Consider the following 5,886-nt stretch of genomic DNA (forward strand, 5'->3'; position numbering starts at 1 on the left):
TCCTTTCCTTGAGGATTTCCTTGATGTTTCCTCTTTAGTTTCTCTTCTTCTCTTAAAGAGCACTGATAAGCATCCTCCACTAAAGAAATATTTAGCATGCCAATCTTATCCTAAATATTGAATCTTAAACCATTAATGTACCAAACTACCTTCTCCTTTGACAATTTTGTATTGCTAGACTGAATAGTCAACTTGTAGAACTCCTCGATATAATCCTTCATAGTCATATCCTTTTATTTCAAATTTTATAACCTCTTAAATAACTCTTTGGTTTAGTCACCATCAATCTCCATCTAGAGATCTTCATTTCACCTTCCTCCCCTCTGTCTCTTTGTAGTTCCTTCTACTAAAGAGTAGAATTTCCATTCAAGTTAGTTTGTTCCAACCTCACTCTGAGTGGACCCTCAATATCCTCAAGCTCAATATATTCTTCCAATTCACCAATCTAATCAATCAGGTCTTCAAGATTCAAAGTACTTGAGAAATTAGAAACCTCCATCTTATGCTTTATCTTTAGTTGAGATCCATTTTGAGAAAACTGACCAGCCCTAATTCCAATATGTCTCTCCAAATGATCAATTCCATCCTCACCACTTAATCCAACAACTTGAAAGTCTTCAAAAACTTCCTCAAAACTACCATCAATACCCACAACTACTTTTAGTACCTACATGCTTAGGTATGTCACCTAAAGCACTCACAATTTTAGTAATCATGTCAATTTTCATTAGTGCAATCTTAGATCTAAACTCCTCTCATATTCTTAGATCCATTCTTCCATAACATCACTAAGATCAGCAATCACCCTAGGGTCCATTCTTCTTGGACGCATTTTTCAAACCTTAAACAATAGATCCACAAATCTAGAAGATCAATCGACTCCACCAAATCAATCTTCTCCAACCCATGATCCTGGTGAAAACTACCTCAACTTCCATGATCTCCCTACATGATCAGGAACAACTTTTACTCTAATACCACATGATGCAAGGCAAGGTAGGAGAATCCCCAAAGGAGATGTCCTAGCCCCAAATAATAATTTCATAATGGAAACATGACACAAGATAATAACAATGAAAGATCTAATACTAAATCACATCTCTTTATTTATAAAATAACTACTTACATACAATATGCCTAGTTATAAGGCCTTTTGAGTTAGGTCCAAATACAATAGCAACTTTTCAAGATCCAACTCACAACACTAATCCTAACTAGTCTAGATCTGTACTCTAGTAGAAACCTCTAAGGAAGATCTCAACTTGTGCTCACAAGCCCACCAAGAAATCTCCTTGTTTTCCAAGCCACGGCTACTAGCTCTTCAAATTTCACTCCTCCACTTCATATCCTTCTCCAAGCTAGATGATCGTATCTAAAGACTGTACAAGACTCTTTACTTATGCCCAACTAAGCCACAAGTTAGCCTAGAAATGACAAATTAAATTAAAACTCTTGCATTAAATGCATATTTAAGCCATAATTAATCTCACAAAAAAAATTAAATACAAAATTTTAACCCAAATTTAACATGTACTAACCACAAAAAAATACTTAGGACAAGCCCCATGTTTACAACACATATCATATGCACATAGAATAGATAACTAAGACCACTGATAGGTCAATTGGTGTTTTGAAACAACATAGTTTCAAATTACCCTGATCAAAACAAGGTACATCTAGGGGGAGCTACTTCCCATCAACTATAAGGCTAGACCCTTCTTCTACTTAAGACTTTACAAAACCTAGGCGGGTGTACCTTAGATTCACTTATATGGTACCAGTGCTAAAACATACACTTGAATCTTGACAAGGTAGACAAAGACCCTAAATCTTCTAACACTTGTGCAGAGATTTCAAACATGAAATAGGTAATAACTTATTGAAGAACTTGATAAGTTGAGTGAGGGAATCCTTTTTGGTTATTCAACATTAAAGGGAAAAACATTTGATTAATGATGTTGATTTCAGCAAAAATCTCAAATATATAGCAATAAGAACAAGTTGATCCTATAGCTGATCAGTGCCTTATCTATTGGGAAATTCCAAAAATTAAACACATATATCTATGATATCAATGATGTATTCCATACACCCAAATATCAAATATATCTTATCACTTTTTGAATCAAACATTGGTCTTCATAAAGATCTCATTCTTATGAAGTATCATTCTCAAATAACTAGCAACCCTGTCAAACACATCAACCATTCACTTGATCCTTTGTTCCAATAGAAAAATATATTAGACATACAACCTTAAGGGGATGCAAATGGGTCTAAATTATTTTTCTTTAAACCACATAAGATTGCAGATTACAGAGATAGGAGTTGAGAATTAGAATGAAACTAAAGAGATTCTTGCTCATTTGTATTCATTTCCTTGAAACTATACATTTAGATGCATAAAATTAAAACATAGAAATGCCTAACATATCAGAACTAACTATATTATCTTCACTAATGTTATTCATACAAGAGAAAATATGCTGAAGAATATGGTGTTACAGTAATGAGAACATATCAAAACTAGAACCCTGTTTCACAAATATAAGAACACTCAACAATGGAACACACATGGTATCATAGCAGTGAGTACTTTGGTCTCCAAAATTGAAACCAAATCTTACCATGGATGAGAAAGAAGGAGATATAAGAGAAGAATGGAATCCTAGGTTTGATCTAGAAGTGACATGTGTCCACTTGAATCTTCATTCTTTGTTGTTGTAAAACATTTCTCATCTTTCTTCCCATGAGATCTGATATGGTTTTCATTATTATCTTGTAACAAACCCAAAATATCTCTTCCTCAATGATGAAAACCCTTTTGTTACTAAAAGATCTGAAATGCATCATAAAATGCTAATAAAATCTAGATTTAACTGCCCTGAAGGTAACCAAACTTGACCCTAACTGCATTTTTACTCTCTTTTACACACATTCAGTTCATCACCCTACTAGAAAACACATTTGAACTTCAATACTTGAATGCCATTGCAAATTGGGAATCTAAGACAAAACCTTGTAGAACCTAAACAAATGGTTTCCTATGTGAAAATAAACTCCAGAAATGGAAAGATCATCTTCTCCCAGTTTCGATGATATATAATACTCCTATGTTTGCTTACCAGAAGCACCTAGAAACCCATTTGAAAAACTTACCTCTGTTAGAGTCTCTGGTCTACACTTTACCATTTTAAATTTTTATGCAAAAAATTTAAGAAGTCCTAAAGTTTAAACTTTAGGTTATATTCATTTGAAATATACTTTTAAAATCATTTTTGAACTCATTTTTTTATTTTTCTCCCTACCCATGCATCTAAGTCAACCTTTGTTTGACTTTTTTTGCCACATGTTAGCATGCCATTAGTTAGCATCTACCATGTCATAGTCCACCCGGGTGCCACATGGCACCCTCCTACTAGCTTACACATCACTACCACATGTCAACTCCTCATTGGTTCTTGAACCACCACTTGACTACCACATCATCATGCTAACCCAACCACCACTAGACTACCACGTCACCTCCAAGCGAGGCTTTCTATCACATGGCACCTAGGCACTTTCCTATATTACCTATCTTTCATGCATCTCTACAATGCAGCAATGTGCCAACTGTCAAATGTGGCCACATGTCATCACCTGGTCACCTCTGATTTCAGGTCATTTGATGACATCAACTCACACTTTGTTCAAAATTTTACCTCCTATCGCTATCTAGCCATGGGACCATCTGGGAACTAGGAACTCCAAAAGAGCTTGTCTTTTAAGACATGTGAATATGTAAGCAGGCCTATATTTAAAGACTAAAAGGTTCCCCCATCGTGTGAATGTGGGATAAAGAATATGAACTATTCCTTCCAAAAAATGCAGGCCTCTCAACTTTTACATTATCCTTATTTATTCAAAATGACTTCCTATAACTTCAAATGAAATTTATAGATAAGGGTGATTTGGTGAATTGTCATTCTACACAACAAATGTTTGTTTTCTTGTATGGATGTCATATCCTTCATTTCCTAGCAAGTGGAAGCTCCATCTCCAACTCACCATCACCCACCTCCATTCCATTCACATTCCCTCTATCATGTGGACTTAAATATTGAAACCACTCTAGTTAAAACTTTGGAATCATGGTATAATAGGATGCATACTCTTGCATCTTCTTTGTGCATGGAATTCTCAACTTCTTGAACTTGCCATTTCAAGAAGAGTAGAAAGTTGATGTACACCTTCAAATGCAGACATTGCTCCTTGGCTAGGTCCAATGTATCATTCATGTGTAGTATCACCAATCAATAGAATGTGTCCATTTGCATTACTCCACTTATAGAGGGGCAATCTATCCATTGTCTTCCTCTCTATTATGATCTCTTCACTAGTTGATTCAATAGCATTTCTTAGATCATCCCATAACTCGATCCCATCAAGTTATTGTAAAGCACACTTTTTACAACTAGGCCTTCCATGGATGGTTCATTCCACTAAGACTGAGCTTGCCATATTCCCTATTTGGTCCATCTTTCACACTGACCATAGGGTATAGTCTCCTACGTTGGCAATGACCATGGCAGTATTGGTCCTTTTTTCTCTTTATATAATGAAATATCCTTTTTCAAGCCCATCAAATAGCTTAGGATGTGGATCATGGACTAGTGCACTAAATGTTTGTGTTTCCAGGTATCTAGGAGCATCCCCAACCATCTATTTACAAATAGTGGACCATATCCCATTTGGCTCAACAAAAAATTTATAGGGAACCACCTTGATCCTATGATCTTCTTTACCCTCTATGGGCATTTAAAATAAATCTCAACACCACCCTTATCATCATGCTTGTGACTCATAATCACCCCCATAAACATTTGTTTGTAGTGTGGTATACTCTACTACACACAAATGAAGATACACCTGAAGGAAGCTGAACATCCTTCCTAGGAAATGCAACATTGCATGGATGAAGCAATGAAGCAGTTGATATCTTATCCTTGTCAAATGAATAGAAAACCTTGTTTGGTGATGCTTCAAGGAAAACTCCCTTCCCTAGCTTAGCATCAGTTGGTCAATATAACTAGTTGACACCAAGCTTGACCATATAAGATATTTAATAATATTTGGGGTTAAAAGTCACAAAGGCTCTACCCACAATCCAAGAGCAATATGGTAGGGTGTCACATAAGCAAAACTAAAAAAAAAGAAAAATCACTCCTCACTCTTATTTGTTGGACATTCTTCCCCACTTGAAATGTCCTCCTCAACCATTTCATTACATAAAAAGATATAGATCAAATATCAACTTAATGAGAAAACATTTTCCATGTTCACTCCCTACCCACCATTCAGTATTCAAACATAGGTGTTCATATCAAGAAATAATAAGTAAAATCACCACACATCCCTTTTAAAACTAATGCCTAGTTAATCCACTGAAATAGGTTGGGCCTCAAAGTGGGTCTAGCTAAAAAAAAATTGAATTCAAACACCTAAATTCTCAAATTGATCCATTGATTGCCTGATACTGACTGGAAATAATTTGACCACTGAACCATCCATTAAAAACTCATTTTAACTCTTTTTTGCAACTTGTCAACTTTGTCCCAGGATGTCCTTTGACCGGCTTTAAAAACTAACAAAAACACCTGATCTTGCTCTGAAATCAAACATATTGATTGTTTGTTCTATATTCTGGCACCCTGTCAAATCTCGTCTCATGATAGATTCTCAATAAAAATATATTGACTATCAAATTTGCCCTTTTAAAATTGCCTGCAATCAAACATGTTAGAAAACAACAAATTGTGTTTGGATTTGGCTTCAAAAATTGGGGTATTTGTTCACTATCACAAGGAGAGTATGAATCTAAAATTAGGGCTCATTATGTTT

At 35.3% G+C, this 5,886-nt stretch overlaps 1 pseudogene; it reads right to left on the bottom strand.

The window, feature by feature from the left end:
- Positions 1–4,015: 4,015 nt before the first annotated feature.
- LOC149553682 (zeaxanthin epoxidase, chloroplastic-like) lies at positions 4,016–4,850 on the bottom strand (annotated as a pseudogene).
- Positions 4,851–5,886: the final 1,036 nt, after the last annotated feature.

Source organism: Cupressus sempervirens, chromosome 6 (assembly GCF_028749045.1).
Source record: "Cupressus sempervirens isolate cs-2001-9-10 chromosome 6, ASM2874904v1, whole genome shotgun sequence".
NCBI classification, from domain to species: Eukaryota; Viridiplantae; Streptophyta; class Pinopsida; order Cupressales; family Cupressaceae; genus Cupressus; species Cupressus sempervirens.